A 16,082-nucleotide genomic window follows, 5' to 3' on the forward strand; every position below is an offset into this window, starting at 1 on the left:
TAGCGGCTGCTGCGGGCATATAAACGGGAACCTCTGGCTCCTGCGGGTTTGGAGCACACAGCGTGCAGCAGTAACGGTCTTCTGGGGCGGTCATTATAAGGCTGGGATGGCAGAATAGATGGTAAATGGTATTTGTTTCTTTTAGCTCCCTAAAAAGCAGGCTATAGGAGAACAGGCAGTGCAGGTAATACGTCATACAACCCGTGAAATCATCCAGGCAGCATCTCCAAGCCAGCTCTCGCTCTCTCTGCAGTGGTCCAATGGTCAGACTGCATTGCCACTGTTCTCACTTGCTGAAAACTATCAGCAGTGGGGGAAAAGATGCTTTTTGTGCTCCTCTCCTTCAGGCTGCACTGTTCCCAATGGAACATGACATGAGATTTTATCATCAGTATGAATTCCTCTGAGTCCAACTCTTAGGGCATCATCCAGGTAATGTGAATGCATAATGCTCAGGTTCCTCCTGAAACAGGACTAATAAATGACTTACAGAGCTGTAACCAATTATGTGGCCTTTTACTATGAGGCCTACAGAGTCGCTTGCGTTTTTTGTTGTTTTATTTTTTTTAATGATCTCTTACCAGATAGAGATTTCCTCTTGAGAATTGCCATGAGCTAGTGGCCTCCTAAACCAAAAAGGGTTGTTTCAAATTTGTCCTTTAATAAAACAAAAACTGTGTAGAGGATGCCTCCTGACCAGAAGTTAGCATTCTCTTCTGCTTGTTTCTGGATCCAGAGAACGAGTAAGAAGTCTTGAAGTTCAGATTTCTCAGAAAAAAAGCAAGCTAGAAAACAAGTTTTCTTTTAAAACCACTGATGTTACTGCTGCAAAAACGTATCAGAGCCCATTATTTTCAAGTAAATAAACAGCCTAAGACATTCTAAGCCTTCTCCGTCATTCTCAGAAATAGCTGCTTTTAACTGGTTTCACATTATCTTTTTGTCCGAAATCTGAATAAACTCTTATTTAATCCCTGTAGACAACTGCATCTGTTCAATTTTTCAGTGACATTAGAGAAGTTTTTCTTTATATTTTCTCCTAGAACATCTCCTAGAACATCCCCTAAAGAAACATGGTATAACTACAGTCCGCTCTCCAAAGTAAACGGAGCTAAATTTATTCCTGCTCCCAAGCAGCTTAGCCAAGACCCTTGCCGCCGTTACCTGCTTCTACTTCTGGGCCAGGACTTACTGGATTTGAACGGTCCATGAAAGCTGAATTGGCATTGCACAAAGGCTGCTTCATTTGGACAAGTATTTCTTCCTCCAGTGTCACTGACCTGCTTTTCCTTACTGCTAAGCAGTTCTGTTGCTCACTCGTTCACTGGGCTGCCACGTGGTGCCCAGGGTACACAGGTAGGCAGTTACACACAGTATTTCAGCAGCAGTCTCATCAGTGTGTGGTGGAATAGCACCAGTATGGAACTGTTTCTCCCCTAGACACCTCAAAGTCATTTGTGCCATACCTGGAGCTTGTGGTCACCTAACATTATACAGTTGTCAGTTCTTTCCAATTTATGAGATTCAATTTTATTAGCTCACCTTCTTTTTTTAGGAGCTGGTATAGTTCCTAGGATGTGTCACTAGATGTCAGACTGAAAAGCGTTAATACAGAAACCCATTAGGACAAAATATAACGCTCTAGGGAAGGCATGCAATGTAGAGCCATACGTTTTGTGCAGTAGTGCACGTAATTAAGGTGATCACCCGACTGGCAATTGACTTTCGTATTCAGAGTCCCGGTACAGAGGCAGACACCTGAAATCTTTGTTCAGGAATATGCCCCTGCAGTACTATTACTATAGTTTGTCTAGTGGGAAATCCTAACCATCTTTAGAGGGTTTTTAAACTGTGAGGGAAAAGTAGGATGCCCGAAGATGGTAGGACTGAAAAATCCACAGGACTTTTTGCCACTAAAAGAAATGAAGTTACAATACAATGTGGTTCTTCATCTTCCTGTTTGTAAATGTTGCCGTTCTGATTATAGCATTAAAAGTATTGCCTAAATCTTTCTTTTAATTTTCAGAGGACTTCACATCTACCAGCAACTCACTGTACATTACAGAATAGTCTGGAAAAATGACAATCTGTCAAAGCTTCTTCTACGAGGACATGATTTAGCAGAAATATTCTATAACAGCATGAGTTATGCTTTCCTCTACCACAGTAATTGGCTTTATGTTTCAAAATATGAACCATTACAAATGATGCTTCTCTCATGTATCCAGAGGTACCTCATATTTATATCCCAGGACGTTTATAATATTGAAGAAATATCTTGGGTTTCGTTTCTTTCATGACAGCTGTAGCTCTTTTAATCATTATTATTAAAGAATATTTGGACAAGTTACTACCTATGTCTTTTTAGAAATCTTTTTTTCTGATTTTGCCAAAAAAAAACCTGCCTCCCTTGATCTCTGTACACATTGTAAAGACTCTGCTTATTGATCTCAGCAAATGTCATTTGTTGAGTGCGTATTTTTTCTCAGTTCAGATACAAATTAGCCTAGAAGTTTCACAAAACAAGTCTGTTTTAAGGTAGTTAATTGTTGCTGTAGTTGATCTCGTACTTGCTTTTATTTCAGACAAACATACGTTATCTCAGTTTGTTGGAATCGATGAGTGAGGGTATATATTGGGAAGTGGTGTGGGTTTGAAGTGGGATTTGCTTTGATATTTCTGTGCAAATCCATGTGATAGCTCTCTGACTCATATAGCTGAAAATAGGTGGTGATATCAACCACAGAATTCTTTATAGTTTTTTTTTTCTTCTCCTTTTCTTGCTTAGCTAGCTGCTCCTCCAAAAATCCAGGTCATTATTCAAATCTGCACTTAGATTAAAACTCCAGATAGCATCATTCTTACTCATTGATGAATCACACTGGAACAAATTTTGGTCCCACAGAACAAACTATATGTTGGCTTAGTCATGTCTGTTCAGCGAATCACATGCCATGCTTAAATTAAGCACTTGCTTAAGGTGATTAATTTTTAATATATTCTAGAAATTTGCATATTAGAAGACTTAAGATGATTTATATATTTAACATTTATATTGAAAACTTCTCAAAGCAAAACCAGAGAACTGAAAATTCCACCCAAGGTGTTATCACAGTTGTTATCTCCAAAATACACCAGTTTAGCTTGTATGATTCAGACAGGAATAATACTTTTAGAATGCAATTAACTGCTGAAAAACACGAGTTGCTAGTAACATGGCCTATTCTGCTGTTTCAAACTTAGCAAATTTAAGTTTTTCTCTTTGCCATTTTTTTGCCATGTCATTCTACACATAACTACATCACCTGCCAGTGCGCCGAGGCGCCGGCTGTCGCGCTGAGCTGCAGCAGCAGAGTGAAGTCATCAGAGCCACAGCGAGACTGCGAAGCCCGGTGCTGGGGGAAGGTGAGAACAACGCTCAGACAAGTCCTCGCACATCCAACGAAAGCAAACTTCAGGAGCAAAACAGAGAGAGGTAATTTAGTGGAGTAAAATATGAGCAGATGTTGTTAGCAACATACCTAAACGGACTGCTGGACATTCCTGAAAGTAAACGTGTTTTGTCAAGTCTATTTCTAAATTACTTTTAAATATTGTTGTTTTGGAAGTGTTTGGTAACAAAAATCTGCACTGGGTGTGGTGATGCCAGCTTGGCTGCCTGCCACCAACCACACCTAAAGGGAGAGGAGCACTCTCAGTATCCCCACATCCTGTGCTTTGTTGCTGCTGATAGCAAATTGACCTTCCTTGAAGATTTTTTTTTAATGTTGCTTGCTCCTGTCTCTGTAAAAATATCTGAATCTTTTAAACTGTCACCAAATGACTCTTTATATTGACAGAGCCAGTCTGTCCAGGATAACAGGAATTTATCTGAAATTACCATTTCAAAAATAAGCACATCAAGTAGATAATGCAAACAAAAACATTTCTAAAAATACCTATCTCGGAAGAGAGCACTTGTGAAATTTTACTGCAAGGAAGTACAAGAACTGAGGTTGTGACGTTCGGATTGTAAATCATGCAGCAGGCAGAAAAAGGGCTTTGTTGCATCCACCCATGGCTGTGGCTCCTCCATGCATAGTGCATAAATGGCGAAGTGGAAATTCATTCTACAAGTTTATTTTCTAATGGATTAAGGGTATGTTTAAAAGAGTTTCAGAGAAAAATATTGGGAGGGCATTAAGTCAGGAAATGCCAGCTGTTTTGTACAACCATGGATCCGATATTTTCACTGGGTAGCTATATAGTAGCTATAAAGAATAGATTCTGTGATGCCCGGATCATGATTTGTGCAGTGTTTTAAAGTCCATGGGGACCACAATGCCTCAAAACACAGCATGATCCACTGGAAACAGTATCATCAAATCTGATGCTGTGGTAGACAACAGCTCCACTCTTCTTCTGAGCTGGAGAAGTACAAAAGCAGTGTCACAGTGCTAGTTAAGCATGACAGAGCCTTTGCCTGCAGTGGAATGAACACCTGAGGAGCTGTTCATCGAAAACTAGTAATCCCAACAATGCACAAAGAGCTAGGGTTTATTTCTGTGGTGTCTTGTCATATGTTGAGTCTACTCCCTTTCAAATTGGTAATCAGAGAAGCACAGAACATCTCATTAAACAGGTGCCATCAGGAAAAGAAAGCCGTGTACAATAGAAACATCACTTCACAGTTTAGGATGTTTTTAGAGCATGCTGCAGGTGACATGAGGGCACTGCTTTGTTAATGACCTTTTGAGTTGGTCATAGAGATAGCGGACGCTGGAGTAAAACTCAGGGATCTGGAACTCATCAGAACACAAAAAAATCAAGGCTAAACAAGTCAACTAATATAAATATGGCTGCGGGACAATGAAAGCCCCCTTCTCTCCAGGGAAAACTGTGTTCACAGAACCCCCTGGTGGCTAGAGCCTGGAGAGCGTAACGCTGCTTACTTAGCGGTGATTCAGCCGGGTTCTCGCCACACGTTAACCACAGATATAATTGAGGCAAAGTGAGACAGAAAACAAAAGGGAAAAGCTTAAAACAACGATAAGAACTCCCTTCATGGCTGTTTCTTCGAGGAGAAGGTGTTTGCTGGTTTTTTTTGTTTCGGCAGTACTGCACTTCTCACAGTAAGCCTACGCAAGTAGCGTGCAACCAGAGCGTAGGGTGATGGCCTGGTTTGGGGCAAACACAGCTGCATTTCTACCACCTTTTACAACAGATAAAATAGACCAGCATTCATGGACAGTGGAGGCTTTCCTGATCATTCCTACATTGTTTGTTTGTTTTAACATTACTTGCTTGTCTGGGTTCTTCTGTATATTTTCCGTTTAAATCTTGTTCTTATGCACAGCTTTTCTAAAACAATTCTGTCTATTAAAATCTAATAAGGCCTAGGGGAGCCTTTTGTTAAAAACAGATCGTAAAATTCTGTTCAAGCTTAGATAAGTTCCATATTATCAGCTCTTTGGGGAGGAAAACTAAGATTTTGTGCATCAGAAATATCAGAAAGTTTGATACCAAATCTGTGTGAAAAGATTTTGACTGTAATTTTCACTTTTGCCAAGTGATAAACCAGAAAACTCAGGGTCTATCTAATCATTAGCTAATTAGTGAATGGTTGGTTCCATGTTAATAGTTTCTGCTTTTAGAGCCTCTGAAAAATAAGTAAGTAAAGTCTTACTGATTGGGCATTAGTTGTGGCCCTGCTAACTGGAAGAACAAAAAGTAGCAAAATCATCACAGAGCCACACTGTACAACAAGCTGTTTTACACCTCGGAGCCTCAGTTCTCAATCCCTGAAGCTCAGCATGGCTGAGAATCCAACCTGAACCACTTTTGAAAAGTTTCTCATTTATTGCTCTAGGAAGATCGTAATTGTGAGGTGGCTGGGTTTGGTTTTGCAGGCAGTAGGGGGCTGGAGGAAAAGGGGAAGCTTCAGCCTTCAGTGTAATGCTAACGTATTGTGTCTCCAAGACAAGGAGTGGATCCCCATTTTTTCAAGTTTCATTTTTAGGCTCTTTTGATAGACATATCCCCTCTGTTCCCATGTGTCAGTGTAAAATACAGGTAATCTCTGAGAGCCTGGCTAGCTAATCTTTCTTGAGCATTGCAACACGGTCCCACGCAGTATTGGTAAGGAGCCCTAGAAACCATGTTCCCACTGCTTGTGCTTCACACGTTTGAGCCATGGAAGGGCGTGGAACTGCAGCGCCAGCATTGCTCAGCCTCCATCAGCCAGCTGACAGGAGAGCCCTTCAGAGTGAAGGATCAGCCTGGTACCTCCTTTTGAGGATCACAGGCTCGTTTGGGTTGGAAGTGATTTCTGGAGGTCATCTGCTGTGAACTCAAAGCAGAGCCACACTGGGAGTTGGGTTAAGTTGCTCAAAACTTAATCCAATGTGTTTTTAAGTATCTCCAGTGACAACGATTTCCCAGCTTCCCTGGGACACTTTGTCAGCTTTATCTAAAGTTCCTTCCATGGCGGACCTCTAACAATGATTTTGAACCAAAAGTGCAATTTTCTATGCCCGGTTTCTGTAAAAGAGAAGACACAGAGCTGGCATGGCTATCAGTGGGACCACGTAGATGCTCAGCAGCGGTTCCTGGCAGGGCACCAGGCGGCTCAGCGTAGCAGAAGGATTATGCCTTAAATACATTGCAGCTATTTGATTTCCTGAAACCTGGGCACCAGCTGCGTTTCATCCTGTCCCACTGTACCAGTGTCGCAGGCAACATCTCCCTCACCTGGAGCATACTTGTGACTTAGCTGACCTTATTTCTATATTTAGCTTTGTGACTAATAGGAAAAGGGGAATTACAGTATGAAGTCGGTGTCTAAGCCTTGCAGATGATTAGTTAACACTGATAGGCTGACTGGGATATTCGTGGAGGCACATTGCTCCTGGTTACACATTAAAAGATTTTTCCTAGGACATAACTTATGGCCCGAAGAGTTGAGCCATTTGGCACATTCATCCAGTCAATATTCTTTCTTATAAGGTTCATAAATACAAAGTTTCCTGCCACAGTCAATTTTGCTAGAAGTGGGACACCAGAAAACCCATTTTAGATCAATGGGAAGGGGCTTGCAGAGCTCCTGTAAAAGTGCTCCAGTGAAGGACAACTTTCCTGAAACATCCCAGAACTGTGGGTTCTTGAGGTCACAGGCACAATGCAGCTTAGATCAAATATGATGACAGATACAGGAATTTCAATAATGCCCCCCCCCCATTCTGAGAATAAATATTCTTACTCCTTCTCCTCAGTGATCCTCAGCGTCAAATTGTTGTTTCTGTATTATTCTTCCACTGACACGGTGCTGTGTCACTACTTCTTCGGCTAATAGCAATTCAGAATAACCATTTTCTTTCATTTTCCAGATTTTTTTTCTTGATTTTGCCACTAAAATGGTACTGTATTTTGCCGCAAAGTGGCAAAACCATATCGGAAAACCTTGCTAACGTCCTCATAACTTTAGAAGGCTACACATTCAATAAGCCCAAAGCTTCAGACAAAGAAATTGCTATTGGACTAAATCTGTGCATTTATTTTTCCTCTTTGACAGCAATACACTTTTTCCTGCTACAGCCACTACACAAAAGTTTTATTGGCTTAGTATTGAATATCACAAGAAATTGATTAGCAAGTTGTTGTTTTTTGTTTGTTTGTTTTTAATGGGCAGCTATGGGTAGACAATACTTTGTGTGCAGTTATTATTATTATTTAAATTTTGAGTACTCCCCGCTGTTCATCAAGCCCCCAAGTGGATAGCATCTCAGAAGAGTGGATACACTAACTAGAAAGAAATCTTTCTTTACATCTCCTATTGCAGTTATTGTAATCGAAAACTGTTCAGTAGTTAAGGCAAGAGGAGAAGGTATCATTATATTTTGCTTTTAGGTCTTAGGTCTGTTATTCTTTTTGATCAATTAAAGCGTAGTCCATGTTGCATTGTTAATTTCACTAAAATGAAGACTCTTGGTAGTTTGAAAGTGTACTTTGAATAATCTGTACAGGTTTGGATTACAACTCCTTGCAATTCCTATAGTTTATGGATTGTTTTCCTCTAACGGTTAACCTGTGACTTCAAGAAAAACTCACAAAAACATGTGTTTAAAATTAAGACACAACTGTGCAAGGAAATTCACAAGCAAACAACCACTGAATACTTGGGAAAAAAACCAGAATGGATTAATTTGGGCTCTTTAAAAATTAAACTACTGCACAGGCATTTTTTTTTCAACTGGAGATTTATACTAAAACTCCAGTATCTTTTTTTTATTATTATTTTTTTAGTGTAATGGCAGTAATTTCCATTTCTGTAATTCTCCTTTGTTTCTATGCATGATTAACTAGTGACAGTATTCATGTACGTACTGAAACAGTAACAGAACCAGTCATTGTTTCATCTTACAAGATTTTTGCTACACCTGGAGTAGCCAGAAACCCTTGGTGTCCTGGTTTTTGATTTCATGGGCATTATTCAGATGTCAGGCTTAGAAATTCCCATCATGCCTGCAACATCCCTTGATTTTCCTACAATCAAGTGTGTGGCGTATTGCACAAGTGTTACTGAAGGCTTTAAAGTTTCAGTAGCACAAAGCAAATCTTGCCAGAAGTTTGTCTTGCATTGCATCACTGTGCTTCACTGTCAGCTAACAGACAGAAAGTGAAACGGTTGCAACTGTTTTTCTAGTACTGTTGAATAATGCCTGTCTCTTCAGAGGTTGTTCCACATGACTTACCTCTTCTGTTCTTTTCTTGTTTTCAGCTATTTTCAGCTGCTCTCAGTCCTCTATATACTGACTTTCCTGGGCGGTTGGTTGCCATGCATGCATCGCTACCATTTCCCTTAAAACAAAAGAATTGTTTTATGAAAACAAATACCACTAGTTCCTACCAAACAATTTTCTACATACACTGAAAAGAGGTAATAAGAATGGTTTACTTAACAGACTAAGAAGAATAACCTGCAGACGGTGATAATCACCCCTGAAAATCCTCCCTCTACACCAGTGACCTGTGTGGGAAGCAAGCTACTTGCGCGCCCTCTTCCCTCTAGAAGCAGCAATTTGGTGGAAGCAGTGTCCTCTCCCACCTGAACTCAGGTAGCACTGACATGTCCAAAGTTACCGCGTGTCAGTCTGCAGTTATCTAACAGGAATAAAGGTACGGCTGCATTTACATCCCTGCCATAGGTCCCTGCTTGCTGTGGCCACTGCCTTACTGCTGCTCAGGCTCATCAGAGCGAATCCAGGCACTGGGCTGTGTCCTGCCCGTGAGCTACCTTAGGAGACCTGGGTAGTCCTGAGCCTCCTCGATGGGGTGAGACCGTCCTACTGCACCTCTCCAGAGAGACAAATTGATATTTAAAGTATTTATGACAAAACGATTTTTCCTCTTTATCTTAGTGAAGCTCAGGTACGTTTGGTGGACGGGTACGGTTTTGTCTGCACAAAGCCTGAGCTCAGGCACAAGAAGGAGGCTCTACCCATCCAGCTTCATGTTCAGTCTTAGAGGAACACGTGATTAGACTCAGCTGTATGAAAATACCCTCTAAAGCTTAATTCAACGTGAAACTAAAGCTCTCAGAGGTGTGACTGGCATTACTCGTACAGTGAGAGTGCTTCTGTAACATGCACCGAGCTTCCCCGTTCTTGATTACTCAGCGCTGTCCCAGCAGAGTTTGTGGATGCTCCAGACTGGCCTTCCTCAGCTTTTGACAAGCAAAACACGGTGTGCACTGCTCTCCCAAAGACAGCTGGACTGCGCTCCAGAAGAACAAATGGAAAGCAGGTGAATGTGCTAGTAGGCAAACTTCTCCCATCTTTTCAGGGAACAATGCCGAATCATTAGTCACTTAAACACAAATAAATTGCTCGGTTGAGTGCGGCTCGCGGCGTTGTTCCTGGGGAAGCGATAGCAGGTATAGATGTGTGACTTCCCTGGAAGCAAGTCTTCTGAAGTGGCTACGTATTTATCTAGATGTTATTGTACAGGTATCAAGATATTTCCAAAGCGGTCACAAACAGCGATCAGCAGTGACTTGGAGGAGGAAATACCGTATCAGGTTTACGATGACTTAGGTCTGCATAATAAAAGTGTGGTTTTTATGTTTAAAAATCTTTTTTGCAAGGACCTACAGAAATTTGGAGCTTGAACACTTTTAAATCTGTTTGTTCACTGCATATATTACAACAGAAGACTAAAACCGTTCAGTCATTATCGTGAATTTATGCGCAGAGTATACTACAAACAGAGCTGCCACTGCACTATTCATTGTCAATGTAACACTTTCATTTTCCTTTTCACTTTTCTTGGAATCAAGCTAATATTTTTGTCGCTTGGTGCATAGCAATGCTGTTGAGAGACGCTTGTTTTTCTCTGCTTGCTTTCAGTCCCATTTTCCAGAAAAGTGGGGGAGGTACAGAACACACAATGACACTACTCTGATACAAGTGATATTAAACTTCCCTCTGATGAGCGCTGCAGACAGATGAAACTGCCAGCTTTCCTCCGAGGGAAACACCTCCACACTACAATTGACAACAGAGATTTGGGACAGGGAAATTGCTGCGGAGCGGGAGACCGGGGTTATTTCTGCACAGTGCCTATCATACACGAAAGTAGAGGAAGAGGAAATCGTTCTCACAAAGTGGCCTTTTGAAAGCACTGGTTAAAGGATGTTGTGCCATCCTTTTATTGCTCAAGCCTGGCAAACCTCAATAGAGAGCACGAGCAGCCTGCACTGCTGGGGACAGCTGATGAGACCCAACTTGGTGCAACCTACAGGGCAACCTCCTTCCACCCCTCTCCTACCCTAGCTGTGGGGAAGCTGTAGAGTTTTCTTTTTGTGGGGTTAGGGAAGGACTCAAGAGTCTGAGAAGGAAAAGAAGACTGAGATCTGACGGCATACACACTCAAAAGCAAGTAGGCAGATAAAGGAAACCAAGCCAGAGTAGAGAAGGTACAGCTTTGCTCGCAGTTACGCGAGGGGCTTTCTGCCAGGGCACCTCAGTACCCACGCCTGCCCAGCCTGAAGGCGCCGTGTCTCCCTTCCACTGGGCTCCCGGTCGGGCTCTGCGGGAGGGCCTGCGTGCCGTGCCAGCAGGGCTGCCAGCCACCCCGTGCCTCCCGTCTTCACTGCGCTCAGCCCTCCAACATGCCTCTCTCTCCCAGAGCGGGCTGAACCAAAGCAGATCAGCCGCACAACTGGGCGGGCAGGAAAAATGCTGCCATTTTTATCAGCACGAAAAATTACGTTATCTAGGCCACTATTCCACAAGACAGCAATTACCGAGATTGTTTTGGGGAAGCACGTGGCTTTTGGAGTATTTATGCTTTGTATATTTCCTGGTTTCTTACTTTTACAGATGCTGGCAAATATATTTTTAGAAAGGAGACCCACTTCTGCCCTTATGCTAAAATTCAGCAGAATGATGAAGCTTCTAGGAGGAAAGGGAGCACCCTGTACCGCTGGGGCAGAGTTTTTCACAGGTTCCCCTTTAGGAAAGTTCCTTCAACTCCGGGTTCTGAAGTCAGAATAAAAATCTGAAGTTTTTAATGTTCCATTATTCTTAGATTTTTTGGCAAGCCTAACAAAATCATTGATGTACCAGGGAAGTGGCAGAATGGGTTTGATTTTTTAAAAAATTTTAACACAAGCTGGGGAACTCCTAGCTCCTCAAAACACGTTAGTTTAAAAAAAAAATCCCCCCAAATTCTTGTATTTGCCTACAAGCTGTGAGACATCGGGATAAATCTGTATATATCTGTAAGCTTGGTTTTCAAGTTTTTTTCTGCTAGATTCTTCTAGTTGACGGTTGAGTAACTGTCTCTCTTTTTAAGGCCTACTGTTATTCTCAAAAACTTAGTGGTGTAAATACGATACTTATTACACGCCAATTATAACAGCAATTTCCTAGTTCTTGTCATAACCATTGGCTTCCTCTTCCCTAGTCACTGCGTTGTAAAGTTGCCTTCTCCAGGTGGTAAAACCAATCGAAGTGCAGGGTGTACCTGAATCACACAACACGTGCCTCGGCAGCAAGGAAAGCTGCGCTGCCGTGCAGTGCCCAGGAAGAGAACAGCCGCGCCGCTCCGTCCATCATCTGGTTCTGTTTAGCGCAGAGGGGCTTCCTCGGTCTTGTTGTGCTGAGGGGGAAGGGGAGAGACTGGGAAAGAGCAGATGTTTGTCTTAAGGGAAGTAATAAAAATCTGTGCCGAGATTTTCTCACGTACGGGAGGGGTTTGGTACTTATGCTGTTTGGCATTGTCTCCTCCCGTTCGCTTTCACATACAGCACTTGGTGACGCAGCCGAAGCTGTCACTGCCAGGCCACGAGCCAGGCTGCCACGCTACCTGGGAGTGAGTGCGCCGGCTGACTTCAGTGATCGCTTTACACTTTCACTGCAATATCTGCACGATTACGCCCTGTGATGTCGGTGACGCTGCGCTGGAATCTCCTGTTCAGTCTTGTGCGTCAAACATTAAAAGAAGCTCGGATTCCCTCATCGTTGATCATTTTTCAACGTCAAATGATGTCAAATAGGTTGAAAATCTTTTGACAGTCTTTTTAGTGCTTACTATTTTCAGTGGGTTTATCTTAAGACCTGGTGATTTCTGTAATACGAATACATGTAGCATATTTGAGCTATGAATTTCCTTATTACATGCTCTTTGGCGATAAGAGTATAAGAGTAGAGCTGTTTCAGAACACCACTTTGTTTTCAATTGCACCAGTTTTGCTTCATATTCTATCCCTGCCTGTTTTAAAAACCAGTCTTAGATTGCTGTGTTTCTGAGCTGTGCTGTTAAAGGCGGCTAATGGCTTTACTGGACACTCTGCACATAGCGTAAATACTAACATGGTGTGACGGAGGTGAAGACAGACGTGTAAGCATGCAGAACAAACTTCAGCCTACGAGGTAAAACTTAACGTCATTATAAGCACCTAGGAAAGACCTTTCTTAAGCGAAAGCTTTTGCAACCTTAGAGATTGATATCTGTTGGGCAAACTAGCTCTTTTGTGTAGTCTGTCAGATATGAAAGCAGTGTGTCATATAAGTGTACAGGTTTATGGAGGATAATTCCAAGACAAATCCATCTGGTTTCATGATTGTGTTGTTGTTAACTTACTTGTCAAGTTGTGCCATAAAAGAGCACAATCAGAGTCAGGAGTAGATTCATCTGTTGACTAAGAATCCAAGACAGAATTACGATAGGAAATAACTGCACCAGGTTCCTTCAAAGAACTGGTGACCTTTCCCAATGCCTTTGTTAATCTTCAGACTTAGAGCATATTTTCCTTTTAAATGTATTTCTTGACATAGATATTTTTGGTATGGGACTCCTAAATCAGAAGCTTCCTGCCGCTTCCTAGCTCAAGAATCTTTCATCGTTTTACCTTCCTGCTATAATTTTGGGAATAAGCTATTTTCATAGCTGCCTTTTTATTTAGTTTTATGCAGTGCCCATTGCTGTTAACCTCAAGATTTTAACTTAATTTTCAACCTTTTAATTTTCATTCAGTGTTTTAAATCTCCCAAGAAGCTATTTCACACTGGATCTCAGGTTTTGGCTGATCGGTTTTGGTGACCTTAAAGAGCAAAATGTGCAGGGAGACAGTCCCTTAAACCCTTTGAATAATTTGAAATAGAAATGGTTTGGAACAGCTGATACATTTAACTCTGAACATTAGCCACTAAGAATGCTTAGTAGCTACTTTGATCAAGCTCTTTTTCCTGACAAAACCCCCTTTGAAATGAATAGGACAGAGGTTCCATTCACTTCAATAGGAGTTCTCAGACACAGGGAGAAAGAAGGACTTCATAACCTTTAAAAAGACTCCCCTAGTCCATTCATATATCTCCTGGAAAGCTCAGCACTTTTTCCTCGTGCTGAAGTTACTAAGCCAGCCTCCTGGCTACTTCACGGTTCCCTTCTAGTGAAGCTTTGCTTAAACATGGGATCAAAACACTCTACAATTAGGCTGCTGCTGCTGCTACCAAGGCAGGAATCCTGAGTGTGCAACAGATAAATCAGTGAGTTCCAAAACATTTGTTAACACAGAACCATCGACTCATCAGCATCACTTTCATAATCACGTCTTCAAATCCTCATACACCGTGTATCTGGAATGTTGCAGAAGACGACAACAATTCCCCTGTACACTTTGTATCTTGAGGGTTATTTTTGTGTATTTACAGCCAAATCTTCAGCACCCTGAAACTCTAGCTATATTTCAGCATTTCAGGCTGACCCATACCATGCCTTTTCATAGGCCATTAACCACTGCTGAAATCCATGTTCCTATACTGTTCATACTTTTTTTTTTATACTTCTTGTACTTATAGGGAAACAACACACAAAATAAATAACCATGACATGCTCACGACATCATATTGCAATAACGTACACTGAGAATTCTTGACGTGATCATCCCTAAATAATGTTTCTGCTCAGCGTAAGACTAATCATGTGAGATGTATATTACTAGCAAAGAAAAGAAACAGCAAAAACTTGCAAAAAGACGACCAGAAACAACCCAATCTTTAGGCAGCGACCCTGTGAACAAGCATTCCTTGTGCTAGGTGTCATTATGAAGAAACAGAAACAAAAGCAAGAGCACGCCGTGTTAGAGCTGATAAAGCTTGTATCTAAGTTACGATACATGCTCTTCCTTCCATCTCCTACCTGCATCCTGGACGTTCTGTGCCATTATAAACTATTGTCTGGTGCAATGTTAGCAGTGTTCTTGTAAGCAAATGGTATCTTCTATCATATAGACCACAAGTCTGGGAAATCTGAAATACAAGTGGTTAGAAAAAACGTTACGATATTTGCTCTGCGCCAGAGCATTCTTTTTCATCCTAACTGATTTATATTGATATATGTGTTCATGTGAAATTTGGGTATTTTTGGTCCATCCAGCATGCAAGTGTGCATACTCAATCACCAGAATTCAACTACTGAACAAATAATTTTGTTTGAAATGTTGTTTTCTTTATTTGTGCATCAAAAGTAAGTTATCTAGAGGTCAAGTACAGCTCACAACAGCTGAAATTCTTCTGAAAACCTGTAATATTTTACAGGATGTATGAACTGAGTATGTACTGAAAAGACGTATGGTTCTGGCTTAAAGCTAAGCTATATAAAGTATTAATATAAGTTGAAACTTTAGTTCTACTCATGTTCAGCTATGTGCAATGGCTTTTTGGACTACATAAAGAAACCCCTCAGCACACTACAGGCATAATTCTAAAAAAATTGCATTGCTTGTGGAAATAAAATAATGGGAAGAGTTTAGGACTAAGAGCCGCCTTGAGGGTAAATGTGCTGCATTTCTGTTCTTTTTTTGGTTTAAGCAGTGGAAAAGAACGAAACATGCACACAAAGAAAAAAGCTTGTTTGTGTCTATTGTTCAGTTGTGCTAACTGAAAAAGAAAAAAAAAATCTTATGGCAGTGTAAAATGCCTCCTTCTTGATAGGTGGGAAGCAGAAAGAGGAAAGCCCTTCTCGTCTTTTAGCTTCTAGAGGAACTACTTCAGGAGGAACTGCCTGTTCCATGCAGCTAACCTAACATTTCAAAATACTTTGTCTGTCCAGCAGGGCTGTAGGAGAATTTATACAATGGTATTTATACAGAAAAATCATGAACCATGAGCTGAAACTGCATTTTATTTCCTTAGTGTGGAATTTATGCCTCTTGTACGCTGTTTGTCAACTTCTGTAGGGGAAGCTCACAGTTGGGCACAATTTTAAATGCCTGAGCTAACTTGCGAAGATGGGTGTTGGCAGGTGAGGTTGAATTCAGTTTAGCACTTTCTCTAGGCACCCAGTTTAGCAGCTGATAATTAAGACAATTTCAGGCAGTTGCCTGGTGGGGGAACAGTCACGGAATTCACATCCTTTCACTAGATCACTCACCAAACTGCTAACCTAGCTCCTGGGCTTCCGAGAGCTGCAGCGCTCCCTTTGCCACCACCTTTGTCTAGATGAGACAGTTAACACGACTATCCTTACTTCAACTTTCAGTTTCTCAGACACAGCTTTTTGGGACCCGATTGCTCTGGAGGGCTGAGAGGATGCACTAGATG

This window comes from Cygnus atratus, chromosome 6 (assembly GCF_013377495.2).
Source record: "Cygnus atratus isolate AKBS03 ecotype Queensland, Australia chromosome 6, CAtr_DNAZoo_HiC_assembly, whole genome shotgun sequence".
Taxonomy (NCBI): Eukaryota; Metazoa; Chordata; class Aves; order Anseriformes; family Anatidae; genus Cygnus; species Cygnus atratus.